Genomic DNA, 14,609 nt, shown 5'->3' on the forward strand with positions numbered 1-14,609 from the left:
GCATATACTATTACATGGTCACGAAGTCTATTATCTGCTGCACATACAAGGATGTAATTGGAGGAACAAAGACGATGACCAGATTTCTGGAGTATTTCAGCCTAATGAGAAGGTGCTACATTGGTGATAGCATTGACGACTGGATACAGCTTCAGCTTTTCAAATCGCTGGTATTTAATGAAACAAGTTGGTCTTCCAAACACTTCAATAGAAATCGAGCTCAGTGATACAGAGAGATGATTACTTCTTCACTGGTAATTTTGACATCATTATGGCACACGATAAGCTCTGTATAGAAGTTATCTGTGTATCTAACACAAAGGTAGCATAATTCTCCTGTCATTTAGAAGCCTAAGTCAAGAATAGCTACAAGATTCTCAGCAGAGGGTAGCAACTGAAAATCAGACTGAAATCCAGGGCACTTTTTACAAAACCATTAATGCATTAATGTCCTGAATACATACATACACACAGACATCTATACACACAAGTTATTTGGCATTTAAACAAGCAACACATTGCAAATCTCTGCATTAATAACTACTTTTACTGCTATAAAACACAGCTTTTGTGGGGTGTTTCCTGTTACAGTAAAACTGAACTCGCGTTTTAAGTGTTAAAAGTGGAATAAAATGTCGCTGACAGTTCAGAAATAACAAAACAGCTGGAAAACATGCATCCAAAAATTCTGAATACTATCTAAACACTCCTCTTGCCAGTATTTTGACTCATCTCAGGAAAACTACCACCCAAAGTGAAAAAAGGTTAAAAGGTTTTAATCGAGAAAAAAAGTTTAAAATGCAACCATGCTTGAAAATCAAGATCCAAGAAGAAAGTCCATGCTGTATACAGTTCCTCAGAATATCCAACTGCTACACACTCTTTACCAGGACAGTAGGTGGGAGACAGCTCCTTACAAACCACAAGGACATTTTTCCATAGCAGAAATTAGGTGTTTTTTTTTTTTCTTTTTCTCTTTCATATATGGAATTACTTATAAATTTCTGTTGCAGACAAAACCCCATAAACCACTTTGTGGCTGGAGTCATAATCCTTTGGGTCTTTGCACAGTGTTTTCCAACTGCCTTTTACTTGCCCTGGGGTAAAATTAAGTCATTGAATGTTTTGCTGTTGATTTCAGTGAAACCAAGGTCTGCCTTACAATTTGTATCTGTCAATCATTCAACTCATAAATCTCTTCAGATAAAAGTAAAAGAGTAAACCACACAGTACTTAATGCAAATATTTTAAAGATATTTAAGCTTTTTAAAATATTCTGCTGGTCAAGTTGTGTAAAAAATTTTCAGAACAATTAACATAACATAACATAACATTACATAACATAACATACATAAGGTGCAGCTGGTAACAACAAACACTTCATTATAGGAAGGATGACAACACAATCACCCTTGATTATTGTTTAAAGGCCATTACAGTATAAATAATGTGGAAGGCAGAACCAAATACTCCAAGCTACTTGCTGCCAGCATTAACTGTCAGTAATTCAGTCTTCATGTAGTTGTAGTTACTGGTTTCTTTCTAGTTGGAAGCCGTTATACAAGAGTTGGTTTTCTTTCATTGGAAACTTTTCACAAAGAAAAGACAAAGTAATGTGGATAGTGGGGTTATTTGACACTAAAACTTCAGTAAAATTAGTGCTTGAAACCCTTTTCTTTCCAAGTAGATTGAAGTAAGTGTTTTAAGCTTCCTGTCAGCTTGCAGCCTGGGCCCAAATGCTCTGAATGCAGCAACAGCACCAAGCGAGATCAGCCTGTATCCATCCAGGCCACCTGCTCCTGGAGGCCAGGCATGCACAGCAAAAGCAGAACTTTGCTGCATTCAGTCCTGCTGATGTCCTTCTACCTCCTCCTCTGCAAGTAAACTGATGACAGCAAACTCTTCAGAGGTGTCACATGGAGAGGTGCCTCCCTCAAAGGCAGTGGATGTGGTGGGTGTGGAAGCCAGTTCCACTTGCAAAGGCTGCGTTGTTGGAGCACTGTGTTGGGTTGGTCTGGCTGGCAGCAGCTCTGATGACCATGTACCCCTGAGCTGACAAGGAGGCTGAATTAATCCATTGCCTGGCCCAGGGTTGGCCTGCAGATTCCCTTTGCCATCTCTGCCACAGGCCTCCTTTTAAAGAGTGAACCTTGCAAGAAAATATTGAAGTTGGAGCCACTGAGCCCAGGGAACATTACACAGTATTATCTGCAGTGCCGGTAAGTATGTGAAGAGAAAGTATGCTGAGAATAAGAACAGTGCCATGAACTTTAAATACAATTCTTAGGAGAGTGAAGAGGTGAAGCAAAGCTAAAGTTGAACGAATGAGTCAGATCTAGCAGGTGAAGGAGAGCAAGCTAGTGATGGGAAAAAGTCTGTGTGCCGTGGGAGCACAAAAAGTAGTGTTTACACAGGAGGCTTTCTTCAATAATGAGAAAGGGAGAATAGAGAAGTTAGAGAATTACCAGGGACTGGGGGAACATTCTGAACTGCATTTTTTGTCTTACATTTATCTGCTTACCATGAAGTCAAAGTGCCTTTTGGTGGGAATAAGGCAAGAAGGATTTGCTCAAGGCATTAAAGTTTTGTAAAGGGCAGATTAAATAACAGCGCTCCAAAAATCAATTTTGAGGGGCTTATGAAACCTTGAATGGGCTTTTGCAGCACAAAAGCAAGATTGAGTTTTTACTGAACCTGTCATTTATTTGGGTTTAGAGCTTTCAGTAAGTATCAGAAAAAAAAACAAAACATGAAACAAAAGCAAAGTAAGCAATGAGCATTCACACAGCAATCAAATAAAAAACACGTGGAGGTGCAATCCAGATTACTAAGTGACTTAATTGACGCAAAAGAATAAGAAAGGAAAGTCAGTGTTTCACATCTGCCATTCCCCACCCCCTCTCCCTGGGCTTTAATCAGACCTGGTAGTGAATTCCCACAGCTCTTCCTGGTCAGGAAGTTTTTCCTAAACTCTTGTGTCCCTGTCCTCACCAGACGTTGTGCTGATACACTATCAAGCCACCTGGAACGAGACAAAAAAAATAAAATAAAGAAGAAAAATAAAGCTACAAAATTCAGTAAAATAGATACAGAAACACCAAAAGAGTACAATGCAAGTCAAGAATTTGTGGTTAAGAAACACAACATACTAGTTACCCCTAAAAACATGAAAATGCTGATGGAACTGCAGCTATTTTTAAAGGTATCTGATAGAAATGATTCCGTTTAAGTGGTGATCTAAAGGCATAGGCTGTGATATTTTTCCCAAACTGGTAAGGAAAGTGTTGTTATTAGGAAAAGCCAATCCCTCGCTCCCTGGATTTGGGATTTTTGCTTTAAAAATGGGGTAACACCGCCCCCTAGCCGCTGGTAGGGACAGTGCAGGCTGACGCGGGCAGGGATTCCTGCCCCGCAGAAAACACGGCACAGAATCCATGGCAGGAGGGGGTCCAGCAGCACAGACACTCGATGTGGCATATTAAGTAAAAGCACCAAAGATGACCAAAAAATGAAATATCAACATTAATCAGTAGTAATTCGTGTGCCCAGGGAATCTAGAGCAATACCGTTCAGATGCTGCAACAGCATCATTTGAAACTTCAGCTTCCAGATCAGTTAGTCAGAGCATGGTGCTTGTAAGGCCAGGGTTGTGGGTTTGATCTCATGTGGACCATTCATTTAAAGGTGACTCAATGATCCTTCTCAGTCCCTTCCAACTCAGAATATCCCATGTGATTCTGTGAAATACATCAGCAGCATCAACCTTTAGCATCCCCTGGGCATTAACAACCAATGTGATTCAACCAAGGCCACAGTTTGGTTTGTAACTTGGAACCTTCCTTTTGTTTAAAATTTCAGTGATTGCCACAGCTGGGGCTTTTGTAATCCATTTGATCCTGAACCACAGGACAGGAAACCCTACCTTATACTACATAAAATATTTTTACATTAATGAACCTACCTCATGATTTTTGCAGAACTAGAGCTAGGAAATTACTTATTCTAATTGTCTAATTGTCTATCTCTGTAAGAATTCTGCTTTAGAATGCAGAATACTGCTTTAGATGTAGAATACTGCATCCACACTGCTTTAAAAACATAACTGCATGAGCCTTTCAGACCACTGAAATCAGATTGTTGATCTGAGAAAATACATGTTAAAATCAGCATCTTGGTATCTTGTATTTGCATACTAATTCACTTACATGTAGATTCATTTCCCTCCCATTTTTAATTGAAAGTGATGAAAATTCTGTGTATAGAATGGTGTGTAAAGATGGTGAGATTTTCTTTTCAAACATGCACAGCTCTGGTGATGGGTACTCAGCTTTCACTGTTCATGCTACACCAGATACACACACACTAACCAAGCAAAGCATGTTAAATCAGAGAGGAACATTTTGCTTTCACTTACTGTACATATCTTCTTCTAAATTGTGGGACCAAATCTGCCCTGACACCTGCCCTGTGTAGGGAAGTCAAAAAAAGATACATGGAGGTTAAAGCCATTTTAGAATTTAGTGACCAAAGGCAAAATTATCATCTTGGATTGTCAAAGCCATATTTTCTGTACATTTGCTAGAATAGTCCTGACGAGTGAAATAAATTTTTCTCCTGATGGTATCACCAAAATTGTAATTTTATTGGAAGTTTCTCTAAAGGTTAGTGACTCTGTCAGTGTTAATTTCTGTAATCTCTGTTTCATCAGTCTTCCTCTGAGGTAAGAAATTTTGGGGACAAAAAGTCACAAGATATTTATATGGGAGGTGAAAGGATATCAAGGAAAACTGGAAGTGGAAGAAACTAGTGTTGTGAATGCCATGAGAGTTTTACTGAGAAACCAAAACTGACTATTCTCAGATACCTGTAATCAGCTGCATGCCACAGTATCTCTACCTTTACAGGTGCAGCAATATTGGGGGGTTTATTGTTTGTTTTGTGGTTTGGTGGGGTTTTTTTTTTTTTTTTTTTTTTTTTTTTTTTTTGTGGGGAAGGTGGTGGGGGTTGTGCCTTTTTGGGATTTAAGGAGGGGTTGTGTGTTTTTATAAATTGCTTTTTGTGTTTGGCTTATGGTAGATTTTTTTTTTATTTGGGCTGGATGGGAAGAGGTATTTGTTGGTTTGTTTACTCAATTTTAAGAATAGCTGCAAAAATCTAGAAAAAAATTGAAAAAATAGATCAGAATTTGAACTCAGAGGTTTAGTCATAAAAGGTATTGAATAAGTATGGCATGAAAAGGCAATATTTCTTGAATCAGGAACATCTTAATTACCACTTTTTTTTTTTTTTAATATAGTTTAGGAAGAACTTTATCGTTAGATAATTCACCTTTAATCAAATTGCTTATCAGATGGAAACAGTGTTGAAGATCAAGACCTGTTTGTTCTATTAAAATACCCCATAATCCCATTACTTGGCTTCTCTGCTACTGCTGCGGAATTCTGAGGGAGCAGTGCACACACCACAGCAGTGAATGTGACAGGCAGAGCATGGCAGTGAACATGAAAGCCACAGTCCCAGCTGATGGTATTTCCCATCAGAAAAGGTTCTTCCCTTTTCTGTGAGCACTCATTTATCAACTGCAGCTCTGTCTGTTCAGGGAGTTTCCCTGGTTTAATCTTGTGATGCACAGTTAAATCTACAGCACGTGTTTCAGATGGATGGAGTTACCTGCTGGGAACACCAGTAAAGGAAGCTTTTTTGCATGTCTGCATCTGTCCTGCAGTTTCAATGGCAGGCATAATTCATGTGAAAACCAACAATGCAGACTTTTAAACTTGGTCCTGAAAGTCATTTACATGTATTCTGAATATCCCAGAATAAAGCGTATCCTAACTCAGCAGTAAAAGTATCCATATGTGAAGGACTCCACATGTTGTCTGTCCCTCTGTGAGGAATATGGATATGGAATTACCATTTTCTCCACACCAAATCCATTCCATCCCTGAGAAACATTTCTAAAGGCCATATTTGTGAACTCAGCAATGGCTGCAGACATGAGCAGTTGAGATGTGTAACTTACTTTATAAATGGCAAAAAGACTAGGAATCTTCAGCCCCAAGTAAGGAAAAGAAGTTTCTGATGAACTCATTTTCATAGTAATTTCTGAGTTATTAATTTATGAAAGAAGAAAAAACTGTTTACAGACAAAATGTTAAGACAAAATGTAAATATAGTAAATTTAAAGCTGTAACAAATTACCTATGTTCTCACAGTGTGACCCCTCCAAGTTTCTGACTTGTTTAATTATTCAGTAGAACACTATTTATTACAAAATAATGCAAACTTGTTTAAACATGTACAATGATGGCACCTTGCCAGTATGAAATGTAAGCATGATGTTCACAGAATTGCAAAAATCCAAAGCAATTGAGATTAATATCATGGTTTCTGAATTTGATTATATTATAATATTTATGACTGGAACTAGCCAGAGTGGGTTTTTGGGTTGTGTGGTTTGTTTGTTTTTTCTTAAATTCTTTTAATTCTTAAAATATTTTCAATATGGTAAAAAAAAAATTGAGATAATAGTTGTCACTATCTACAAGTTCCATGTCATCATCAAAGCCATGCTATTTGCTGTGATTTTTGAATTTGCTCTTTTTTTGCAGAGCTTCAATAAAGATCCAGTTAATATTTCAAATATCAAAATTATATTCTTTCTATGATTAAAAATAATATTATTCAACATGTTTATGTGCTTTTTAACAGTTGTCCATACCCACTTTTAATCTACTGTAAACAGACTGAGTTAAAGTGATATGCCAACCCTAAAGTACAAATAGCACAAATTTCAAAATTATTGATTTCTAACAGTGCTTGCAGGCATTAAGCAGTACTTTTTCAGACATTTAAAATAGCTCATTTCAGCACAGAGACCCATTGAAGAAAAGCTGAAAATATTTTGAATACTGACTGCTCAGTCAAATATTAATTTAAAATTGAGGTTTAGATCTTTGCTAAAAGTGAAAAAAAAAATTTAAACTCCTTTTATCCCATGGGATACCCTCTTCCTCAACCCAAATCACCATATTCTTACCATATTTCAAGGTCTCAGTCCAACACTTTTGCAGAGGAACCCAGTATCTTGTAATTACAACGAGCAGTGAAATACTGTGCTGACTCCTTGGAGTTAGACATAGTAGAGTTTGCTTTCCATCTTGTGGGTGGTCTTATAAATTCAGCTCTACTCAGGTTCCTTGACAGGGAGGTGACCAAACACTTTGCTGCTCCATCTGAGGTGATCTGGGACACTGGTACAGCACACAAGTAAAATGACACAAAGGTAAGCGACTTCCTGCCAGCAGAGGCTGGGGTCTGCTTAGCAGCAGGACTTTGTTGATATCAGGAAACTAAGGCTTGAAAGCACTGATGTTTTTATCACAGTTTTCCTGTGGAATAAAAGGAGAATAATTTTTTGATGACAATAGCTTAGACAACAACAAATAAGAGGCTAGGGCATGTAGGAGAGGAGTGTTATGGTATCTAAAATGCGTAAAATGAAATTACCTTCAAAAATCCTATGTTTCTGACCAAAATTTAAAACAAGCCAACTTAAAATGACCATCCTGGTTTAGGCCATGTAGAGTTAGTAGCTGTTACAGTGCTGAGTTTGGATTTAGGATGAGAATAACATTTATAACACACTGATGTTTGGTTGTTGCTGAGCAGTGCTTACACCATACAAGGACTTTTTTTTCTACCCCATCAGCGAGGAGGCTGGGTGTGCACAAGAAGCTGGGAGGGGTCAGAGCCAGGACAGCTGACCCCAACAGACCACAGGGATATCCTATACCATGGCTCGTCATATAAATTTGGGGGATAGCTGGCTGGGGACTGCTGCTCAGGAACAGGCTGGGAAGAATTCTGTCTGTAGCAAGCAATTGTTTTTCATTTGCATCACTTATTTTTTGGGGTGGTTATTTATCTCTTTCTGTTATTTTCCTTTTCATTCCAATTTATTATTCTGATTTTAGTTTTTAAACTGTTCTTTTCTCAACCCACACTTTTCTAACCTTTACCTTTCCAATTCTCTCATCCCACTGGGACAGAACTGAGGAAGCAGCTGTGTGGTGCTTTGTTGCTGGCTGGGGTTAAACCACAACAATGACTCAACAAAAGTTTTCAGCTTAAATTTAATCACACAATTTATTGGGGGGGGGGGGGGGGGAAGCTAATTTCAATTGGATTTATGTATCAAAGATGATAGTGAAAGGAGTTTAGTTTTATTTTACTGCTGCTCCAGATGGTACTCAAAAGGGACTGAGAAGCGTGGGAGAAACCATTCTCTGTCTATGAGGGTTTGAATTTGGAAAGTTCTGTATTCCAGGCAATTGCCAACTATTTCTTGCAAGGTTCCATGGCTTTTAACTCTGGTCTCCTCAGAGACAACAGTATGAAGAACAAAGCAAAACTAATTTGGTGATTTTGCAGTTTGCATCTCTAGCAGACAGCTAAGCATTTCTTTAATTCACAGAAAATTACACAAGAGGATTTTGGAGGACTGGCAGGTTTAGAGACATGAATTCTCTATAGATGTCTCAGGCCTAAGGGTAAGGTGAGTTAAGGATAACTTACCTTCCAGTGAATATTTATATATTATAATAATATTTATAATGCCTTTATAAGATTTTTATAATTTGTCTTAAAATATCATTTACCAAAACAAGACACAAAAAGCAGATATAGACTTGATTTGACCTGACTTAAGAATCTGCTATTTTCTTTGACAAGAAATATAAGGAGAGGGACAGACTGAGTAGCAGTAGATTACACTGTCATTTAGCAACCCGTGCTTTAAAAAAAAAAAAGCAAAAAAAAAAAAAAAAAAACAAAAAAAAAAAAAAAAAAACCCTCTTAAATTTCAACTTCCCAGATTGCAAGAGATAAACCTCATCTCAGAACTGACACCACTGTAGAGCTTATGAAAAATGAACTGCATTATTTCAAATACACTTATTCAGAATCCAAGAAGCAGTATTGAGATAAACCAAGTATCTTGTTTTTATTAGTTAGCAAGAAAGACGTCAAACCAACCACTACAAGCATAGATATGGATGTCAATAATTCACACTGAATTACTCAGCAGATTTTTTATACAATTATGTTCTATGTGACCTACAGTTTGAGGACCCATATTTGTATAAAAAGCAATCTTTAGAATTACATATTATACGTACAGTACATTTACACATTTACATAAATACATTTACAGTACATTTAAGTGGATTGTATCCACTTAACTATGACAGGTGAGTTAGTAGCCTAATTGCTGTAGGGCCCCTACACATTTAATGAGATAAAGCACTACCATTTTCCAAGCATTTCTTTCCAGGCAGCAGTTTTTATGCCTTTTTAGACAGTTTATGTTAGAGAGGAATACAATACCCTCAATAACCCCAACCACTATGATTTGGAGAAGAAATACTTCCTAATCTCAATCAGGTGATCAGTTTAATCCTGATCATATAGGTAGGTTAAATAATCCAGTTAACACCTGACATCCTAAAAAAATTGCTCCATTTTTGCCTGCTTCTAATCTTACCATTTAAGAAAGGGCAGTCCCCTTCTCCTATGCTTTGCACCAAGAAGGAACATAGACGTCCTGGGGAATGCAGAATAGAAGGGCTGGCATGTGGAGCAGTTAGAAATGTTTCTTTTTAGGGACTCTATAAAGAAAGTACACAAACAAGTTTCCAATTAAGCTTCCCTGGCAACATCAGTAGATATCCAAAGCTTTATATCCCAAACTTTATATTCTGACACATGATCTCTTCACCATGTCACACATACCCTTTATTAATTTATAAATTTCCATCTGGAAGTAGTTCAGGTCCCTGCCTCCGTGACCTTGCCTGTAAGCAGTTCCAGAGCTTTGCACAGATTGCCAAGAACCTTCTTTTAAATTTCTCATTTATTCATAATTGTTTGTAAGTATCTGATCTTGAAATAGTGTTGTCCTTTAACACAAAAGTCGCCTTGCCTCACATCTACCCCCACACATACTTATAAAGAAAACCATATGCCCTTTCAAGCTTTGTTTTGCCGGATAAGCTATTTCCATCTCAGCTGCAAAAACAGGTACTGCTTTCCCCTAACCAGCCCACTCTGCACCTGCTGTGCATCAATGTGGGTCATGAGAACTGTAAACAATATTCTGAGACTTGTCTTACCAGTGCCTTGTAAAGCAAAATTAACACTTTGTTAACAGCGTTCACTGAAGATTCTTCATCCAATGTACTCTGAAACTGCTGCATGGCCACGACACAGTGATGGCTCATGGTCACACCACAACTGATTAATGCATTAAACCTCTTCCCCTGGCTATTGACAGCAATTATCAAGACACCAGGTTATACTAGAAGAGCATGACATTAATTCCCAAGCACATCCCACTAGTCTCTGTACTATTAGATTTCCATTTTGTCAGTCCACGAGGTCATTTATTTTTTTTCTGATACACTAGTCATTCCAATTTTGTGTCATCTCTTAATGCCATACCCATTCTCCTTCCTTCACCAAGTTCAAAAGTACTACTTTAATCAGTGCCAAGATCAGTCCCAGAGGAATTCTACTAGTAAACTCCTTTCTTTTTTATATTTTCATTTTCAACAGAACCACATTTTAATATAACCCTTCACTCTGTTCCTCTTCCACCTTCAGTGCCTGCATTAAAGCTCATCTTTTCCACCCTGAGTGACTTCCTACACCAAACAATATAATGCCTTCTTTCGATCAAGGTAGATTAGGTCTACTGCATTACTCTTCTCTGGGACAATTATCTTATCAAATAAAGATATTAAGTTAGTCTGATGCTATCCTTCCTTGATAAAATCATGTTGTAGTTTTTCCCACTTTCCATTTACTTCTAGGTTCTTGATAACTTTTTTTCCCTTCAAAATCTGCTCTAAGACCTTGCTTGGTGTTGAGGTCAAACCATCACACCTGCATTTCATTTGACCACCTCTTTTCCTTTTCATGAATACAGGCAATAACATTATTAGTCTTTAGTTTTATTGTGATAGCCCTGAATTGAACAGATACACATAAAATCCCTACAAATGCACTCAGTGCAAATCAGCATTGCAGGATTCTTCCAGTGCCCTGAAATGGGCATTGTTTAATCCTCTCCAATTTTTGGCAGTAAATAGGCTTTGTTCAGCTGATAGCTCATTTGGGAAAAATTCCATTGTTCTGTGTATCTTAAGCACCTTATTTTTTATTCTTTTTTGGTTTTTTGTTTTGTTTTGTTTTTTTTGTTTGTTTGTTTGTTTTTTTTTTTTTTGGCAGCACTGGGAGATCTAACAGCATTCACAACCAACAACAACTGCTTTGAAACTGGCATTTAAGACACACTTATTTATTTTTTATTTTAGCCGTGCAAGAGCAGGGTTAAAAACACCATCAACAGTAGTAGCCTCGATATGATAGATATTTTCAAAGAAAGAGGAATAGGCCAAAACATGCATGAAAACACATAGGAAAGCACTGTGTGTTATTCACTTTTATAAACTCTGCTGTTTCAACTATGGATATTAATTTTGTATTCAAAGAACTGACTTAGTGCAGATATTTTAAATATTCTGATTTATTTTTCAAAATGAGAAAAGAGTAATTATTTTTAAAGGAGTAACATTTTTGCCACTTATTCCAATTCACTTTCCTTCTGTTATCTTCTTTCTCAAAAGACAAGCTGTAAAAAGACAAACCCAGCAGAATTATTTATATACTTTTCACACAATCTGTGAATAGACATGTTTAATGCTTCTGGAAATAAGTGACTGTAATACAATGCAAATTACTAATTTATGAATGTGGCACAATTGATAATACATGCTTATTGCAGCTGTGACTTTCTACTCTACTTTAGTGGAATGTTTTTATTATCCTGCCTATGCTCTGAGTCCTGGCAGATGTATGTAGATGTGTGCCATGAAGCCTTTGAAAATTTCAGGATTAAAGGTAGCCAATCTTCCAGAAGCATCAATGGGAAGGAATATGGAAGGAATAGAAACCTAACTCTGGGTTCTTTTTTTTTATGCCACCTTTAAAAAAGATGAAATTACAGCATAACACCAGGATCAATAGGCAGTAAAGTTTATGTAGTGTTATTTATCGCTGTTAAGTCTTTATTAAATATGTACCTCTGCCTGCAAAGGGCTGTGCAGAATGAAGAGGGCCCAGTTTTATAGAGATACAGTTATAAGACTGGATTTTACAAAGCAGCTTGTAAAACCTGCAGGTAGAACATACATTTTCCACAATACCCTCAAGGAAAGTAAGTATTCTGAAAACTGATCAGGATATTTTGAGGCAGTAGGGACAATAAGACAATATTTTTTTTTTTTTTCCCAGAATAAATTATTAGAATTGAAACTTAAGAGTATAAAAGTTTTAGGGTTTTTTTGTTTGTTTGTTGTTTTTTTTTTTTTTTTTTTGCAGAGTATAAAAGTTTTAGTTTGTCACTAAAAAATACCATCTGGCCCTATTTTGATAAGAGGTTTTATGAGACCATGCAGTTTCCATGCGGAAATTTTTCAGATTCAGGGTCTATGTTTTAGTCAAACAGAGACAGCCCTTCCTCAAACTTGCTTTGTCTGGGCATTTGCATGGAATATGGAATAATTGCTGCTGCTGCCTAATTCAGCCCATGGGCCTGTATCCAAAGCTTCTGAATGTCTAAGGAAGTTGTCGTGTGTTTAAGAAGGAATACAGATGGAACCACAAAATTCATCTTATGAAAAAACTATTAGCAGAGAAGCCTAAAAGTGTAATGGACAACTCTTGGTTTCACATGAGAGTTATTCTCATTGTGCAAGAGGTTGATTTGGCTTTAATGTAACAGTGGAAGGATAAAAGTTATCTAACTTTGTACTGAATAACACTCCTGTTATGAATAAAGACAATAAAGCCATTTCATTTCAGTCACCTACACATACTCTTTTTCCTACAAGTGCAGCATCAAGTAGAAATAGAGCTTTAAGAACAATTTTTTAAAAATCTGAAATATATTAGAATGACAGCTGCTCACCTGATAATTTAGCAGGATTATATGTGAACTTCTGAGAACTGACTTAAATGGAAAAAAAAATTTCTTTGATTAACTAACTATAAAACTATTACTTCCTCCTTTGGTGTTTATTAATATTTTTCTATGATTAAGGTAAAATTTATATGACAAAAAGAGCTAAGCTGGCATACTGGCATTATATTCTTATAGGAAACATACCATAATTAAGCAATTAAAAAGAAGTCTTTTTCAACAGATTGTTTAATGCATTTCAATCCAAGATTACTTTCTTACATGAAGGTCTCAGTCCTCAAAGTGTTTCTTTAACAGCACTTTTTTCAGAGGATTTAATGCTACCACCCATCTTCTTATAGGGTGTTGCAACATAATGGATAATTTATTTACATTTCTGCTAATATCAAATGAAAAAAAAAACTCTTTTATAAATGGAAGATATAAACAAATACAATGTCAGAAGTATTTATTCACTGTTTCTGTTGTAGCTTCCATTGGGTGCCAATTTAGGGGTAACCAGTACTGACATTAGGCAAACTACAATCTCCCACATAAAAAATTAAGAACATTTACTATGAAAATGCAAATTCAAGGCTGTGTTTTGTACTGTGATGTGGACTCCAGATCTGAAATTTTTTTCTTCATTAGGCAAGTTACTACCCTTACACCAAGATAAATAAGAGCTCTGATATATGCTTGAAAATGAGAGCCTCATTTGTTGCTTATCCAAATAGCAAAGTATAACAGAAGAGCAGAGTATAAAAGTTTTAGGATAGACTCCCTGACCCAGTAAAAGAAACAACTGAAATATATTTAAGACTCTAAACCACAGCAGAGGAACAACATGGATACCTGTGTAACAGCACAGCTACCAATCAACAAAGAAAGCAGGTGCTGTGTTCTCTGACCAAAGAAAATAGAAAACTTAGATTTAAACCCATAAAAGAATAATCTTTGCTTTAGTAAGCTGAAGGGATCCAGTGAAGCCTTTCCAGATGGAATTAAACAAAATCTTGGTTATGAGACTCAAACAGAGATATCACAATGCAAATAGCAAGCTTTGTCCTTATAAAGAACATCTGTTGTGAAGTTGTTTACATTCCTACCAAAGTGGAAGAGGGTATCACTAATTCTCCATTGCAGCCAGGCATGTAATGGGGGAGTACAGTTACTGCTTAATATTTTTTAATAAACACACAGAGCTTTTCACTAACTCACAGGTTTTTTACACCTGAAAAAAAAAACAAATAGGGATTTGGGGCAAAGAGAAATATTCTCATTTCTCATGATACTTATTTCCATATAATTTTCCAGGGATTTATTTCTCAATTTCCCATTATCTTATATTTTATTCTATGAATTTTGTAGTCCGTTTCCCCCCTGTTACAAGGAGGAAACAGAATGTCCATTCATGACTTGCTGAGCACTGTACTAGAAATGGAGAGCTTCCAGCCTGTGGATCAGCAGTGTGCTCTCACTCTTCCAGAGATAAAAACTAGATTGTTCTTAGCCTGAGTTCCTCAGGAAATCTGAGATAGGCCATAAATTATAGGGTTTTACTGCCTTTCACTGTTTCCCTTTTCTG

This window comes from Onychostruthus taczanowskii, unplaced genomic scaffold (assembly GCF_017590055.1).
Source record: "Onychostruthus taczanowskii isolate IOZ18803 unplaced genomic scaffold, ASM1759005v1 scaffold5, whole genome shotgun sequence".
In the NCBI taxonomy this organism is placed as follows: Eukaryota; Metazoa; Chordata; class Aves; order Passeriformes; family Passeridae; genus Onychostruthus; species Onychostruthus taczanowskii.